Genomic DNA, 18,970 nt, shown 5'->3' with positions numbered 1-18,970 from the left:
ATGTTTAACTGCAATCACTGCAACATTATCTGTGGATGTCCTCCATTAGAGTCACTGATGTTGACTGAAAAGAAAAGGAAAGCTTCTAGGAGGCAAAAAGACACCAAAGCTGCAAGGAAAGCAACCATTGTGTTTTGCTGTTGAAAACATCTGAGCATGGACCTCATTGGAGTCCAAAAAGAAAGAAAAAGGAATGAAGAGCAAAGAAGAGGAATAAGAAAGCAAAGAAAGAGGAAAAGGAATGGTTAGGGAGAATAAAAAGGAAAGGAGAAGAAAAGAAAAAGAGGAAAGAGACAAGGATGGAGGAAAAGTCCGGCGTAAGGAGAAAGTGACAGCAAAGCAGCTGAAAGACCAAGGAATGCCAAAGAAAAGCAAGGGAAGAAAACCACTAGGAAAGGAGAAGGGAAAGAGAAATGTAAATAAAATGCAAAAGAAGTGCACAAACAAGGAAGAAGAAAGAAGAAGGAAGAGAAAAAAAAGTAAAAGAAAGATAAAGGAAATGTGGAAGGAAAGACATAAAAAAATGAAGACATAAAGCAAAGAACAAAGGAAACAAAGGCAAGGGAAACCAACCCAAGGGCATACAATCAAGTAAGTAAAAAAACAAGCAAGCGAGAGGATCAAAATGGATGGAAAAATATTAAGGAAAGAAAAAAGAAAAAGCAAAAAAAAATCACAGAATTAAAAGCAAGGAAAGAAAAGAAAGCAAAAACAAGAGAGGAAAGCAAGCAAAGAAAAGGAGAGAAAATGGGGAAGAAAGAAGCAACACCAAAGGTGAGAGGCAGAAAAGGAACAGGAGTGGAAAAGGGAAAAAAGGAAAATCTGGGAAAGATGGCAAGGAAAATGAAGAAAGAAGCAGAGAGGAAAAGAAAAAGAGAGAGAGGAAAAAAAAAAAGAAAAAAGCAAAAAGGAAAAAGAAAATGGTGAAGATGCACAAATCTCCCCTACAAATGTAAATCCCCCTCCCTGACACTGTGGGGCCATTCAGTTGCAGAAGTGCAGTTCCTACCAGCGAGTAGCATGCTTGCAGAGAGCTGAAGGCTCAGGGCAAAGAAGAAAAAGGAAAGATACAGAAAAGAAACAGGAATAGAAAAGTAAGAAAAGGAAAACTTGGAAATGACATCAAGGAAGAAAGAAAAAAGGATCATCAGGAGTGGAAAAGGAAAAAAGGAAAATCCGTAAAGGATAGCAAGGAAAATAAAGGAAGAAAGAAGCAGAAAGGAAAGGAAAAAGAAAAGAAGGTGGCCGTGGACATGCATCAAGGAAGCTGAGTGCATTGCGATGGGAAAAATTCATATGTAACTACTCTAACATTGGATGTAGCACTCTAACATTGGATCGGATGGACCTCTTGCAAGTTTGTCTTTGTGACTGTAAAAATAAAGGCAATGAGCAGCACCTTTTCTTGACAAATGTGATTCTATTATTTTCATTAGTATTTTCTGATCACTTCTCCAGGAAAGGATCATGCAAATGCCAGCGAAGGAGTGCTCCTAGGTCTTGAAAAAGAACAACGCAACAACAACAACAACAACACTCAGCACTTTTTTCTTTTATTCCCACTACAGTGTTTTCATCCTGATAGGCCAGATCTCAGCTTTCAGGATGTGGCCTTAATTATCTTTTCTTAGGAAATGTATTTATTTCCATCTCATTTTTATGGTCCCAGGCTAGACCCTGCTAATGTACTAAGTCATGCTTCATTTTCTGCAGGGAGGACCACTCAAGAATGTGGCCATTTATTTTTAGTTCAAAGAAAAGCAACTGTTTTTAGAGGTACACGCTTCCTCCTTTTTCAGGATCTTTACTACTGAGCAATTCACAGTGGTGATAAATGAGAAGCAACAGTCGTTGCTGAGGCAGGCATATTTTGGGGAACACACACTCGGTTTCTTGTGCCAGGAACAGAGCCCTTGCTTTTCAAACTAGTACACCAGCCTTTTATGATATATTTACATTGCAAGTATGAGCAGAGATAGAAGAGGAGTTTGAGGCTCCATGTTAGCAGTTTCCTAACTGTAGCCAAAGCTCCCAAACTGAAGACCTGTAAGAAGTTCACAAATTAGTGGGCGAACACTGAGATAAGTGAATGAAATTTAATGAAATTTGATACACAGGAGGATAAATGAGAGGACTGAATAGTCCCTTCTGGCCTTAGATTTTATGTATCTCTGAAGCTACATAGTGAGGAGGACTTGCACTACTTTCTTTTTTTCTGTTTTTTTTTTTTTTTTTTTTTTTTTTCAAACAGCTAAAGTAACCTTGTTATCCACGACCTTCACTATTAAGTGGCTGATTTCTTATAACCATCTCACAGTGTCAGTTTTGTTATAATTTATAAAGCACCTCTATCGAGTAATTCGTACCTAAATATTAATTAGAATTCCTGTTGAGGTTTTGTTTCTTATCTCAAAAGGAGTTAATGATTTTTATGACTATTTTCTTTAAAGAAACAGGTTTGCATTAGCATATTAATACCATCTACAAATAGACATTTGCAAGCATTCGACTGGAAAGGTGGACAAAGGAGAAATGAATTTAAAGATCAAGAAGTTATATTTAAAATATATATTTATTACAGCATGGCATGTTTTGCTCCTCGGGACCCAAAGTCATTACAAAGTGAAAAAAAGGCAAGTATTGATTTCTAAGAAATGTTGTAAAATATATATAAAACTTTAAAGGGGAAATCTCAAATACAGAGCCAAATTTAACCTGAAAGATATTGTTTTCTTTAGTTCAAGACAGTCTTTCCTGCTCTCTGTGCAATTCAAGACTGAATCAATTTAGTGCAATTTTATAGCATTTTTACAGAGATGACCAATTTTCTACCTGAGTGCAAAAAATATTAGTTTCTGTTTTGAAAACTAACATGTATTTGGTATGTCTATTAGAAAACCTCTAGAATTAAATGAAAAAGTTATTCAAATGGAAAGGTATTGTGCATGAGGACCCTACACAAACACACAAAAATTACCTAACGTTTTCATGCTCTAAAATGCTCTAGATACAAAAACAGCATTATGTGGTATCTTCTCTGATATGAGACAAAGGCGAGGATAAGATCAGGAACCAAAGCATTTCTTAATAATAATCATTTAAAACAACCTGTCAAGTAGTTACTGTAGAATGCATGCTGCTGTTTTTCCCATGTTTAAAGCGACAAGTAAAACAAAATGATTAGGCCTGGAACTGGTACTTAAAATCAGATGAAAGTAAAAAGAAAGACTGAACTCATGTTTCCTGTGCCGAATAGATTTTGCTTTGGCAGAGCGAAAAAAATAAAAAGCGCAAAATAATATTATTTCTTACTAAATCACACTTTAAAATCTCCACATGTACATATGAAGAGGATTTCTATTATGATTTAAATCAAATCTTTATTAAATTAAAAGATCTGTTGTGTATCCCTAATGCGTCAGGTATAAACCAGAAAGAATCCATGCTGCTTGTAAGTAAATCACAAGATGAAGAGCTCTCTGGAGTTGGGAGGCTTATTACTTTAGCTTTCTTCACAAAAGCAGAATGTTGGCTATTTTTAAGTCGTACGTCAATACATTAGTTTTACCTTTTTCTTTTTTTTTTTTTTTCAGAATAGCAACAGTTATAACAAGAGTAGTATATACAACTATCATACTAAAGTCTCCTCAGGCGGCGTCCCAACCAGAGGGGAGGAAAGTGGGATCAGCCTGTCAACCAACCCCAATCCCACATTAAGTTAGTTTTATGCAAGCAGGTTGATACAGCTACATATAATATTCATTAAATATAAAGTAAGGTTTGGGGTGTGTTTTTTTATCATGGCTTTAGGATAAAAATGAGATAAAAATAGCATTAGAATGGAAACAATATTTTGGATATGAATAAATATCTATTATATTTTCCCCCTTAATCATGTCTTTTTTTCTAGCTGTTTTGTTTTTTTTTTAACACCGATTAATATGCAGAAAATACTACTTATATGGTAGAGTGCTTCTTTTTTAATTCTGAATGTGTAAAATAAATATGAAATTTGTATAGTTCCTGTGAACTGTGGGATAACTCATTTCAAATCATCGGTGAAGCTCAAAATTTGAAAAAGAAATTAAGCAAGAAAATGGACTTTGTTGTGCATGATAGGTATTGATCAAATATTTGTGATAGTTTGCTTTTCTATAGGAATTTTGAAATTGTTGAATTCAGTCAGATAAAACGCTTTTACTGTTAATTTGTCAATGAAGCAAAACATGTTTTTTTCTCTTTCCAAATCTGAAATTATCCTAGTGTATAGCTTTTAAAAAGACCTACATTTTCCCAAGGCATTTCTACAGCTATTTGCACAGGCTAAGATATTGCAGCTTTTCTCTTTCCAGTCACACTCAGATAGTAAGGTCATAATTACTACCTAGAATTATGCTCAGGAAGTAGTGTAGTGAAAAATGTAGTCTTAATGAGCTTAATGAGGTGGGAATAATGCAATTCCCACCTAGGATGTGGGTTTAGCTTTGCACATCAAATCAAGTAAAGTCAGAGTTTTATATAATAGAGTATAAATTACTGATCTTATTCAAAATAAGAATTAGTACCTTTTGACCTCACTGGGTTATATTAGCTCCATTCTTAGTTTTTCTGAAAGATGCCAAGTGGGATCCAGTTGCAGTACGATAAAATCAGTAGACTATGAAAACCAAGATGTTTATAGGTACCGATATCATAAGGAGTTGCTGAGTTTGTTACATTTCTCCGAATAAATTAGCTTTCTCTGTCAATTCTTTTTCTGGTCCTCTGGAAAAAAAAAAAAAAAAAAAAAAAGGAAAGAAAAAGAAAGAACTTTTGCTCAATGGCACCTCAGTGGTATTCCACAGTTAATATTTTCTTTACCAGAGAAAATACCCTCTGGATATACATTATATTGTAAATAGATTATGTCACCATGAAAGAATATTAATGCATTAACACATTTTTTTTTTAAAAAAGTCTCCACAATGTTCTTTATCTCAAGCTAGTGCTTGAGTAAATAACCTGTAACTGAAGTGTACAATGCTACTGCAATCAATTCCATTTTCTATCTTATAGCATTTGCTTGACAGCCTAGGGCTTTTTTCTTGGCCTTGTCGCAGTAATTGTAGCTTTAATTTTAAAATAACATTAAATTATTTTTTCAGGTTCATATAAACTATATAGACCTATACAGAACTATATAAACTATGTAGAACTATATAAACTATGTAGAACTAAACATTAACCATTTAGTATTTGACAGTAGGATCAATTTATTTGTTTCATTCTTCATTGCACAAGCTTCATAAGCTCATGCATTCATATTTTAGAAACTTAGAGAAGCTGGGAAGGTTTGGATGAATTAGTTTGCCTGCAAATACTGAAAGAAGAATTGTTAAGATGGTTGGAAATATTCAGGTTTCCTTCTTTCAGTACTAATAGACAGAATCTTTGGGAAAAGCAATCAGATATATTTATCTTAAAACTATTCAACAGATTTATCAGGGCATCAAATGATTAAAAGATTTAATTTTAAAAAAAATCTTTATATGTTCACTGGTTGCCTTTTAACATACAGTACAATGACATGATGCTTCACACTCCTGAAGTCTAATCAAATTATGCTGAATAGTCATTAGTCAAATTGAATGAAACTGACTTTTCATCTTCCTTGCCCCTTAAATTTCAATTTAAGTTTTTGGTGTACTTTAACAGAGCATTAATTTTTTAAAGAACATTCTAGCTGACTGAGTGTTCTTGAATTTCTTGTTGTGAATTAGAAAATGACAGAAATGGAATTTCCTCTTCCTCAAAGAAACTGGAACTTTCTCATGGGCTCTAGGTAATCTATAAGCAGGTAAGATCATTCTGCCTTCCTATGTTCCTCCCCCCAGAAAGGAGTTCTTTTTGGAGTTAATTTTATTCCTTACGTACAGGTATGTCTGTATGGAGACATACAGGTGGGAGAGAGATACCACAGAATCACAGAATGTTTGAGGTTTGAAGGGACCTCTAGAGATCATCAAGTCCAACCCCACATTCAAGCCCGGATACTAGAGCACATTGCACAGGGTTAAGATATAACTGCATGTTGCATGTGCCTCAAGGGAGGGAGTGAGGAGGATGGTGCTGGCCTCTTTTCACTGGTGGCCACTGACAGAACTAGAGGTAATGGCCACAAACTGAAACACCAAAAGTTCCACAGGAACTTAAGGAAAAAAATTTTAGCAGTGAGGGTGACAGAGCACTGGAACAGGCTGCCCAGAGGGGTTGTGGAGTCTCCTTCTCTGGAGATCTTCAAAACCCGCTTGGACGCAGTCCTGTGCCACGTGCTCTAGGTGACCCTGCAGGGGGGTTGGACTAGATGACCTCTAGAGGTCCCTTCCAACCTTAAGCATTCTATGATTCTATGATTCTATGATTCTATGTGTTTCATAGTTTCTCCTGTGATGTCAAAAAAATTTAAAGGAGGTGAAAAATTGAAGCAATTGCGAAAAGGCATGGTAGTCATTCAAGGATTGGAGAAAAATAGCTCACAGTAAGAATCCCGGATTCAATCTGCCCAACCATAAGAAAAACAATACTGACAGTTGCTTTGCTCACAATAATAATATACCATAGTAGTGAGAAACTACACTGAATCTAGAAAGGAAACATGACAAAACCCACCGGCTGGAAGTTAGGCATTCAAATTAGAAAATTAGAATATAAACACAGGTCTTTAACAGTAAGTTACTAGATCCTCAGACAAAGAAACAAGAAAAGTGTTGCATTTTCCTTTTCTTCCCTTACATCCCTTTTTTTTTTTGTTTGTTTTTCCCCTGTTGTCTTCAGATCAAGGGTGATGCCTTCATGGAAGATACATTTTAGTCAGAGAACAGACTGTGCTTTCATTAGTCCCAAATTATTCCACTGAATATTGGCTAGTTTATGGGATAATAATGGCTTTTGACATGCAGAAGGTCAGAGCAGATGATCTTTGATCATTTCTTATGGTCTTGAGCTCTGAATGAATCACACTGTCCAAAGGTCTGGTATATTCAGACTAATGCTGTGTCAGTTTAGGCAGCAGCAATGAACTGTGTACCATCTTATGGTCTATGCATATTCTAGTCACCCAAGGGTAGAAAATCTTTAATATTCATTATAGATACATAAAGCCTAATGAGAAACAGCAAATGCATAAATGAAGGCTGCACATGGGCTACTTTTCTATCAGATTTTGATGTCATTTTTCTACTGCCACTCAGACATTCCTGCACTTTAAATTCTCAGTTCAGTTCTCACTTTCATCCATAGCATTTTTTCCTGCAATTTCCATGCTTTTAATATTGGAGCTTACATTGTGATCAAGGAACTGGGAGAAGCATGAGTAAAAAGAGGCAAAATAGGAAGAAGGCATTTTTAAAATATGTTCTGCAATAACTGGTTTTAGCAGAGCAGCTGGCTTTATGAAATATTAGAATAAAATATCTAAGGTCCATGTCCTTCCACATCCTATTTTCAGATATGACTGAGGTTAGATTTTCAAAGGTATCTAGATTTCTAACAGTGCACAGTAGGATTTATCAAAAGTTGACATCAGAGACCCAAGAAGTGGCAGGTGGAATAAGTGTGACAGAAAAATGAGAAAAGAATTATAACATAACAAAATAGTGAAGAGACATCTATTTTAGAGATATGATTGGATATAGCAGTTGTAATCCAACTCTGAGAATAAAGGTCATATACCCTATCAGAAGCCTTAAATTGCTAAAAACAAACATAGCAAAAGAAAACAAAAGAAGATATATATTCAAAAAAAAAGGCAAGTTACCACAAAATAGGTAGTAGTCCATGAAAAAATTATAATGCTGATTATATTTTAAATCTTAAAAAAATGACAGGGCAGTGTAAGTCTATGCTACTTTCAGAGGAAGTAAATTCTGTCTGTCTGCCTATAGAGAATATTCTCTAGAGAGTTATAAAGGTTTGATAGAAATTGTCTGAGTAATAGAATGACAAAAAGAAATGCAGTTATTATTTTGGACACCAACACAGGGCAGCTCAACTTCTTTATGAACTACTGTTGGAATCAAATCCTGAGGTCAGATATAAATATGAACTTCCGTGTGATGGCAGCATTCAACCCCCCAGAAAAGAGAAAGGAAAGTTTAATGGAAAATAAAGCATGGTATGAAACCTCAGTACAGTAAATAACATAAAAGGATGCAACAGAAGAATGCGATCTTCCTGCTGCTCTTAGAAGTGTACTTCCTCCAGAATATTGTGTGAGAGCAGAATTAATATAACTTGAACTTATGTGCGCGAAGTATTGTGTTAGAAGAAATGTCAGTAAAAGAAGAAATCAGTAAGAGTATGCTGAGATTATTATAACAATGATTTTCCATTACTTGGAATGCTGTATTAAGTTCTGGTCATCCTTCTAAATACAAGTAGCAGAAATAGAACAGATGATAAGAAATATTAGAGGTGTGAAAAGATTTTACTGTGAAAGAAACCTGAAAAATTAATTTAAAAAATGTTAAAAAAGAAAAACCATGATAGAAGTATTGAGCAATATGATTTATAGGACCTTCTTCAATCATTATGTTTATAACTGTTGATTGATGAAATTAATAACTAACCTGTAGAACAATTGTTGCAAGATATTTCTGGTGTCAAGAGGGATATAGCAGGAGTGGAAAAAATATTCCATGTCTGAGAAAGCATTTGAAGATTTTAAAAGATTTATGTAATCTAGCCAAGATTTATATATTTATACATACATATGTATAAAAGCACACATACATATGTAAACTCTTTGAAGTGTTTTTTTCCTATTTGTTTTGCTTGAGAGGGAAACGCTAGATGAAACAGAGAGAATTGTCATATACACCTAGTAGGTGAGGTAGTATCTTAATGTGAAAGATGTATCCAGATTGTATTCCCTTGAGGAAAGTGGGACTGATCCTGTGCGGGGCAGACTCCAGTAGCTCACAGCATGGCAGAGGTGGCTGAGCAGACAGGCCCAGCTGCCATCTGTATCTAAGATGGGTTTCTAGCCATTCCGACCACCCTTCATTTCTGCTTTGCTCTAGGAATATTTCAGAAAAATTTCACCAAGCTGATATAATTAGAAAAAAGTTTGAATTTTCCCAGAAAATACCATTTCATAAAAATAATTACCAGACAGTTCAGATTCTAAATGCATCTGGAAATGCCTTGTATGTTTTTGCAGTCAGTTCAGGCTTAATAGGCTGGTCAGGATTGGTTAAATAATACTCAAAATATTTATTTATATTTTGAAACAAAATATTTTATGACATTGAAAAAATGAGAAAACACTTGCTTTAACTGCAGATTATTGAATTTGCTCTCTGAGGTTGTGTAACTTTTTCTCTCAAATATTCAATCCTGTTCATGGTCAGGAACAAGACACTGGGATATGTGAAACACCATTTTGTATTTCTATAGTAAACATACGATTCTACTCCATTTGCATTCTGTGTTAGACACCATTGACAGTCATACAAAATAAAAGGTTCTTTGTGTTTATAAGTGCCACCAGCAGACAAAGGAATTGACAGTGCTATCATAGATGAATGTAAACTATATTGAGTGGATTTTTCAAGACAATCAAAACATCACAAGTGAATATTATGCTTTTAATTTTTTCCTTTTAAATACCTGTCTTATGGGAGCATATAACTATTACTTCTGGGTTAAAACCCGTCAAGGACCAGACAGTGGTAAGCTGTATCCACTTATTATTTAGTTACAAGAAAATACATTTTATTTCAAAACTTTTGACATGCCTCTAAAAATCAATCTCAGTAAATGTCAGGGAACATGGAGACAGAGGCTATTTTTCTGTGATCAATTTTTTATGTGACAAAATAGTGAAATGGAGAGAAATGAATTTCTTTAGTAACACAAGTCGTTCTGAGATAGATGTTCTAGATACTCTGGGTCTGTATGAAATAACATGATTTGTTTAGTGAAAAGCAGAAAGTGGTGGCAATTACTACTTTTCTGTCACAGTCTTAGCCTGTCTGGTTTTTGATTGTGTCCTTTTACATTCAGTCTTTTCCCAAGGGCTTGCTAGTGTGTGACTAAACTACTTCAAAGTGTGAAATGGAAACATTGAAGAGACAGTCTTATTTTTCCCCAGATTTTGTCTTCCTTTCTCTGGACTTCTCCATGTGGAACACTGCTGATTTTGAGTCAGAATTGATATAATCATAATCCATAGAGAAAGATCACAAAGGATAGGTGTTCACAGTACAATCTATTGGTATTCAATACATATCAAGTGAAAGAAGAAAAATACATACACAAAAGAATCTTCTCATTTAAATGTTAAACGTTTTTATCTTATTTTGGTTCTCAGAGTCTTCAATATAAAATACCTTTTAGACATCCCTTTTCACCTATAATTTCCCTTAAAAGGAAGCTTCAATATCTTTCCCCTTAAATTACAATAATTTTATTATCATTGATCAAAATTGTATTACAGTGACTATTTGTTATTTCTCTAATGAATTTTCAAGGGTTTGTAATCAGAAAAGACTTCCCATTTTTCCAGGCATGATGTTTCATAATGTGAAAATTTGGGAGTGTCTGATAAATTCATTCTCTGCCTTCCTGAAACTGATAGTCTAGAGAATAATGACTAGATACTGAGTAAAGTTAATACAGGGATGTGATCCCCAATTACCTAGTCATGGGAGCTTCTAAGCAACCTTGGAGATGGCACTTCTTGGAAAAAACTTTATAGGCAAAAAATAAAGCAGGGTGCACAGATCTAGTGATACACTCTTTGGTTAGAGCAGCAGCATAGCAGAGGAGCAGAAGAGATGTATAGCGCAGCCCAGATTTTCTCAATGTTGTTCTCCTTCCCTCATCCTGTCTGGCCTACTGCTTCTATTTGGACCATCTGCTGCAATTTCAGCAGCTCAGTGAAACTCAGTGTCACAGGCATTCTTCACCTCATTAAGAGAAAGCAGCAGTCGAACTCTAGTTTTAAAGGTTTTAAAGGTTTTTCAGCATCTACCATCTGCCTGGCTGTGGGTCTCTCTGGTGGTGGTACCCTACGCAAGAGCCATAGTGTGCAAATATACATACACATATATATATAGCTCCTCCCCTACAATATTACTGCTCTTTGCAAAGATTGATTCACCAGATTAGTGCTGCTATCTATATGTTTTCACACTATGGCTCTTGTATGGGGTACAAACATCACAGAGATGTAAATACATATACTTTCAGATTAATCCAAAGGTATTACTTTAAGTTACAGATAATTGTTATGGTCTATAATTATGTCAAAATTTCTGGTTGCGGATAAGGAGTGAGGTATATGAGTTTTCTCGTTGTTAAATGCTCTCAGTCAGCTCAGGTGTAATTAGATAGCAGCTCATTCAAACTTATTCAAGCTTAGGTATACAAGACAGTTGATTACAAGTGAAATCTCTTGCCTTCCTTTAGAAGTGACATGCATAACAGGTGCGTAAGTACATGAAATGATTTTAAAGTTTGCCAAATGTTTCAGCATCTATTGGAGAAAAACAAAGCAGATACTTTTTGCCTAAATTTAGTATCTTCTCATTCTAAAAAGATATCTGAGTCAAATGAATAGCGTCCTGGAAGGATCATATAATCACAGAATCATTAAGGTTGGAAGGGACCTCTAGAGACCCTGCACAGACAGGGTCACCTAGAGCATGTTATACAGGACTGCGTGCAAGCAGGTTTTGAAGATCACCAGAGAAGGAGATTCCACAACCTCTCTTGGCAGCCTGTTCCAGTGCTCTGTCACCCTCATTGTTAAGAAAATTTTCCTTAAGTTCCTGTGGAACTTTTGGTGCTTCGGTTTCCGGCCATTTCCTCTAGTCCTATTGGTGGCCACCACTGAAAAGAGGCTGGCCCCATCCTCCTCACTGCCTCCCTTGAGGTTATTTATATAGACGGATCAGGTCCCCTCTCAGCCTTCTCTTCTCCAGGATGAACAGGCCCAACTCCCTCAGCCTCTCCTCATAGAGCAGATGTTCCAGGCTCCTGATCATCCTCACCTAGCCCTGCACTGGACTCTCGCTAGTAGCTCCACATCCCTCAATGTGGAGCTGTGGATCTGTTCAGTATCTGCATAAATCACATTTAGTTAATTTAGTTTAGTATACTAAATTCTATCACTTGAACAGAGAAGAACAAACATTCTTAACTAAGTTCTGTGAAACAGAAAAAAAATGTTGAAGTCAGCTACTAGAAGCAGTTTTTCAAGGGTTACTCATTTCATATAACATTTTTCCTTAATGATCCACCAGCTTTCCTTAAGGGTAAGTCCTGAAACAAACTAATAACAGTTGCGGACCATAATTTCATAATAAATCATACATTGTGCCTTCCTTTAGAAAGGGTAACAAAAGCCTTCTCTAAAATAAGATTTGAGGTTAAAAGGAAAAAGCAACACACGGTTTCCTATACTACGTCTCTAATACCTTTAAATCATTTCAACAAAATATTAACTGTAGTCCCTTGGCAGTACTCTATCTCATCCTGGATGCAGAAATTTCAATAATATCATTATGTAGCAGATTCAGTATCAGAGTGTGATTTTTTTTCATGCTTTTGTTTTCTTAGCTACTTTATTGCTGTTTTTTTTCTTTTCCTTTGTATGGATGAGATATAATGAACTGTTTTTTTCTGAGAGCAGCACCTCATTGCTGATTTATACTTTTCTATTTGTCTCACTGTGAGTGGAAGATGTACATCTTTTGAAAGGTTCCCTTGATCCAAATATTACCTCCTGAAACATTTTCATTGCCTCCATAGCTATATGAGATGGCTTTTGGGAATCTTTGACTCGTGAATATGCCATCTGCTAATGCTTCTGTAGGAATCTGTTAACTATTTTTCAGATTTATGCCTGTACTGGTTTTAACTTTATGTATAATCATTTTACCATGTTGGGGTTTTTTTGTTGTTTTTTTTGGGGGGGCAGGATGCTTCAGGGGTTAATACGAATGGAAATCCTCTTTCTCTTTGCTATATAAAACTCTTCCAAAGTTGAAAACATTAACTTTGAAAGGATATTCTCAGGGAAAATAAATAATGGAATATTCAATAGACTTTTTTATGTTAGTAGGAAGTTACAGTGTGTTAATTTTGGGGACCATTTCAGTATAAATTCATTCAGCAGTAATTTTGAATAAAGAAACCTTGAGTAGAATATTAAAAGAATGTTCCTTAATGTGAGTTTTAGTCCAAGTGAAACCACAATGAGTACTATTTTAAAGCAGCAACAGCCTTTTAAGGCTTTTTTGAGGGAAATCACTATGAAAGAGTACAACACTTCCCTTCTAGTCATCTCCTAGGTCTAAAAGCTCATGTTAAGTACTTAAACATAATCTTGAATTGCTGAGGCTGAGGTTGGAAAGGACCTCTGTAGATCACCTAATCCAATCCTCTGCTGGTGATCATCAAGGGGCAAAAGACTAAGTCAAACCTGCTTTTTCATATGCCTCAGAATGGAGACTCCAAAGCCTGCCTGGGCTACTTGTTCCAGTTTTTGACTACTCTCACAGCAAAGTGTTTTCTCATGTTTAAGTGGAATTTCCTGTTTTCAATTTGTGTCTGTCATCCTATCACCACTGAGTCTGGTCCTGTTTTCTTTGATTCTTTCACAGATATTTATACACATTGATAAGATTACCACGCAAGTCTGCTCTTAGCGTTGAAAACTGCTGGGTCTCTCACCCTTTTCTCATACATCAAATGATCCAATCCCTTAATCATCTCTATGACCCTTTGCTGGACTGATTCCTGTAGCTTGATATTTCTCTTTTATTAGAGAGCCCAGAACTGGACACATTACTCCAGATATGGCCTCATCTGTGCCAAATAGAGAAGAAGGATCATTTCCTTCACCTTCTGGAAGGACTCTTCCTAATGCAGTTCAGGACGTTGTTGCCCTTCTTTGTTAAAAGGGCACATCTCTGGCTCATGGTTCGTGAGAACCCCAAAGTCCTTCTCTGCAAATCTGTTTTCCAGCCAGAGAGCAGCCTGTACTAGTACTAGTACACAGTACTCCTCCCTAGGTGACAGCTTGTCTTTTCCCTTTGTTAAACTTTATAAGATTCCTTTCTGCTCATTTCTTCAGTCTGGAAAGGTGCAACAATTTGGTGTATCACTCTTTCCAGGCTTGTTTCATTTGCACACTTGCTGGGTGTGCACTCTGCTCCATCTTCCAGATCATTAATGAATTTTTAAACAATATTGCCCTCAGCTAGTCAATGTTCTTGTGAGGCCACCCATGATTATCTTTGAAAGGTTGTGGTGATCAGCAGAGATGCTTGAGGACGGGAAAAAAGAGAATGTGTCTGTCTTCAAGAGGTGCTAGAAGGAGGATCTAGGGGATGACAGACCAATCAGCCTCACCGCAGTCCCTGGAAAACTGATGGAGCAACTAATATTGGAAACCATTTCCAAACATATGAAAGACAACAGACATAAATTTAGGTAAGTGAAATCATGCTTAACCAATGCGATTGCCTTCTATGATGAAAAGACTAGTATAGTGGATGAAAGACAGCAGTGGACATTCCCTACCCTGACTTTAGCAAGGCTTCCAGTGCTTCTATTACATTCTCATTCTCACAGACAGACTGCTGAAGTACATGCTGGATAAGTGGAGAGTAAAATGGAATGAAAACTGTCTGAACAGTTGTGCTCAAAGGGTTGTGATTACTGACACAGTGTTCAGCATGGAGAAGAGCAGTTACATGAGGGAAACTTATTAATATGTATAAATACCTATGAAAAGGTAGAAAAGAACACAGAGACTAGATGACCTCTAGCGGTCCCTTCCAACCTTAAGCATTCTATGATTCTATGATTCTCAGTGATGTCCGGCGAATGGAAAATAGGCTCTGACCACAAACTGAAATACAGGAAATTCCACTGAAATGTGAGAAAACACTTTTTTGCTATGAGAGTAGTCAAACACTAGAACAAGTTGCCCAGACAGCCTTTGGAGTTTCCATCATTGGGGATATTCAAAACCCAACTAGACACTGCCCTATGCAACCTTCTCTAGGTGACCCTACTTTAAGCAGCGGGACCTTAAGCAAGAAGGTCACCAGGATCAACTATTCTGTGATTCTGAAATTCTGTGGTTTTAAACACTCTTGTTTTAGCCTTTTCATTATATTGCAATGCCTTCATTTTCCCTTTTTGTTCCTCCACATTATTATTTCCTTTCTTTGATGTTTCTCATATCATCTTTTGCTAGGCCCATGTTTGCCCACTAGTTCTATATGAAGCCTTGCTATTGTACAAGGCTTTCAAATAGGCATTAGATAAACTTGCAAGCAGAACACGGCTCCATAATGTGTTGTCTGTGTCAAATGACAGTGTGTCATCATCCTGCAAATAGCTGATGAAGTCTACAGCACAGCCCCAGTTAATCATTTGTTCAAGTTTCAAAACTGCTGACATCTGTGGAAACCTGTCTTGGTGCATCTTTATCAGCACGCATACATCATCCATAAATGTCTTGCTGATGCTTAATAGAAAAGATTCATGCATGGCATATTTGCTACTTACTTTCTTAATATGTGTTTTAAAAATAAGTACTGAAGCACAAGAGTGTATCATTCTTTTTGAATTAGAGTATGGCTTTCATAATGGTGAAAAAGCTGTAAAATTGATATTTGTGATTATCAGACCTATTTCAGCTAACTAAGACTTAAACTACACACCTTGAACAACAGAGAGACTGGTCTGGACTATAAAATCATCTTTTGTAGAGGAGCTCTCAGTGCACTCTAGCAGTTTAAGAAGCATGGTTGCCTCATAACTCTTCATTATTTACCTCATTTACTATTCTGTAAATGCTTTCATTATCCTAATCTCTACACATATATTTTTGTAAGTATTTATTTTATATATATATTAAGATTAAGGCAAAATAAGTTTTAAAATTCTTAGGTGCAGAAGAAATAAGGGAAGAAACATTTTAAAAGGAAAAAAACTCAAAAACTTTTTTTTGTATAACTTTCTGTCAAAAAATAGTATGAATTTGTGGTTGTTTATTGAATGAAGAGAGGATTCTGAGTAGAATAGAAAACCAAGAATTTTTGCGGTATTATTCTGCCCATAATGAAACTTAATAATAATGAAATACAGATTTCTAGGTTGCTTATCAGAGATGTAGCCCAGCATTGCAATTTTTTTAGCAATAAGCTGTTAAGTAGGCCTAAAATAGGTTTCATCCAAAGTAAAAGATTACCAGGGAGAAGACTAAGTGTGAATGACTCGATTCATTTCATCTCATTTTGAAACAGCTTTGCCTGAGAAGAAGCACAATTTGAAATCTGGTTTCATTTGACAGAACCTGAAGCAGTAGTGCAGGTGGATACATAATCTTTCATAGAAGGAAATTTTTAACATGTTTCTCAAGAGTAGTACTTAGTCCTCGGATTTCTGCACAGAAGAAGTCTCTGCCTTTCTGGATACAGATACATATGCTGTATAAGTTCTTCATTTCTAAAATAACCTTTCTTCTTTTTTTATCATTTTACTCTGTTTAGATATGTAAAAAATGAGGATCTTAGAATAATTTATCAGAGATCACAGGATGAATTAATTTCAAAGCCAGAATTTGATGTGAAGTCTAAGTCAATGTTTAATTCATACATATGTAGACTCATCATTTTTGCTCTTTTTTGTTGTTGTTGACTTGGAACTTTCATATTATTTGCATTAAAGTGAAAGGATTGAATTTCAGTTTCTCTAATCTTTAGCCATTCTATATTCCCACAGAAGTAAACATAAAACTTCAACCTATGCTGATGATCCCTCAAGACTGGGCTATCTACTTCCAGTGCACCTTAGAAGTGTGACCTGAAACATAAAACAACACAATAACGCCAGTCTGATGCCACAAGTAGTCTGAAATAACTCTACAAGCCACATATTGTTACATCCATCTCATTCAAGGATTTGAAAATCGGAACAGAACATAATACATGTTTACATTATAGCATTCATGATTTTCTTCAGGCCACTGACCAAAATTAACTGATTACGGCAGATTATTTCATGATTCTACAGAAGCAAGCAGCAAGATTATTCTTTTTTTCCCCTTTGTGTTCCATTTTCTGTGTAGCTACTGTAAACTACTTGGATTTCCTATTGAGTAGACAGGAAAAAAAAAAAAGATCATCAGAATGCCTTACCGTAAGTTTTCACATGAAATATAGCTATAAGCTTTTCAGTCATTCAATGAAAGTAGGATACGCTGAATTGTATAGAGCATGCGAACCTTTGCTAAAGAAGAAAAACACTGAACCTTTTTTCAAGTGTTTTGAAATGTGAAGTTTTTCAAAATATAGCAAATACTGAGATCATGAAAGTTTTTCCCGTATCTGGTACTACTACAAATACTAAAAGCCTCGAAAATTGACATAATTAGAGAGCACTGATTGTACTTTAACTGATGATTATAAGAGTAGCTCCATCTTTTGCTTTTATGTTTCTGACATCATGGGTTACATTTTTCATTCTTGCCTCTCTTTTCACCGAAATTTAAAATTCTTTCAATTTTATGTTGGGTATGAAGCTATGGAATTTTGTGTACTATGCTCATCTATGTATCAAATCTAACTGAATTTGGTACCTTTACCACCTGTCTCAAGCCCAAGAGCAGAACATCCTGCCATAAAAAGCTACTCGGTCTTTCCCAATCCTGCTGTTACCAGGAAACAATTTTACAGAGGAAAGGTTGAAATGTACTGTGCTAATTGCAGGCTTTTTTTGTACAATATTGTAGATCTGAATGATTTTTTTTTCCAGTCCAATTGATGGAGAAGCAGGTGAAAGTAAGTGGTGTGTTCTGCAGAATAAATGATGAGTGAAGTGTGTCTAGAAAAATATGATTTTGCTTAAGTGGCTGATTACAAGAGTAAAAACATCTATAGCTGCTGAATCTTAAGGAATGTATTAAGACGACAAAGTACCAAAAAAATCAAAGTAAAGATCTAACAGAAAAGCATAGAAAGAGCTTTAATCTGAACTAGAATGTATTTGGCATTTGCATAGTGCATTTTTTTGGCAAATTAAGCATACAATCATTCAGTTTCTTCTTGACATGTTTCTCAAGTATGACTGACAGATGACAATACATTTTATCTCACTGGGCTAAATTTTCTCCATGCAAGTGCTATCATTTAGCACTTAATTTACTACTGATCCTTTAATTTCACACCTACTAGCTCCCTGTTGTTTTTGTTACTTTGCATTTTGTCTCGTGGACATGCCATGGTAGTAATGGGCTAGCATAGTGATGTAAAACTGTAGTCATTGCATGCAATAGCGCATAACACAGTATGCACTATTGCAGTATAGCGCCTCTGCAGTATCTTGACATTCTTTCTTTGCAGCCTTCTCTTTAATTTGCTTCACCTAGAACTTCTTTTATCATTCTACTTCTGCAAATTTAACTTTATTAATCTAAGAGAAAAAAAACTTTCCTGACTTCCTTTTCGTCCTATGGCTCCACTCGTGTATGTTTATCATTTCTTGTAATTTCAAAAATTTGAGATGCAGATAGATACAGAATACTTATGATACTTACATAAAGCCACGTAGGCTCATACTAAGCCAGGTCATAGTCCATGTGTTCTACGAAATGCACATATGCTTATTTCTTGTCTGAATCGAGAGCTACTACAGCTATTAGCTAACTCCAATAGCTCCATAGTTACTGTCTATAGGACAGTATAATGGCTCCTTGCAGTCTGACACCCGGACAGCTACATGCTTTAACCAATTGTTCAGTCTGGGTGCCTATCTGCTTCCTAGTCAGTGCTGACACAGCCCTCAGACAAGTAACTGCCATAGTGGGTACGCCGGGGAGCTCCCTGGTGCACGTCCTGCCCATGCTAACAGCCACACCACACTCCTGGTCACTCACACTCCCTGGGGGCAGCTCTTGTAGGCCTGGGCT

Source organism: Tinamus guttatus, unplaced genomic scaffold (genome assembly GCF_059628265.1).
Source record: "Tinamus guttatus ecotype Peru unplaced genomic scaffold, ASM5962826v1 Tinamus_guttatus_pri_ptg000383l, whole genome shotgun sequence".
NCBI lineage: Eukaryota > Metazoa > Chordata > Aves > Tinamiformes > Tinamidae > Tinamus > Tinamus guttatus.
Note: the sequence above shows the minus strand (reverse complement) of the source record.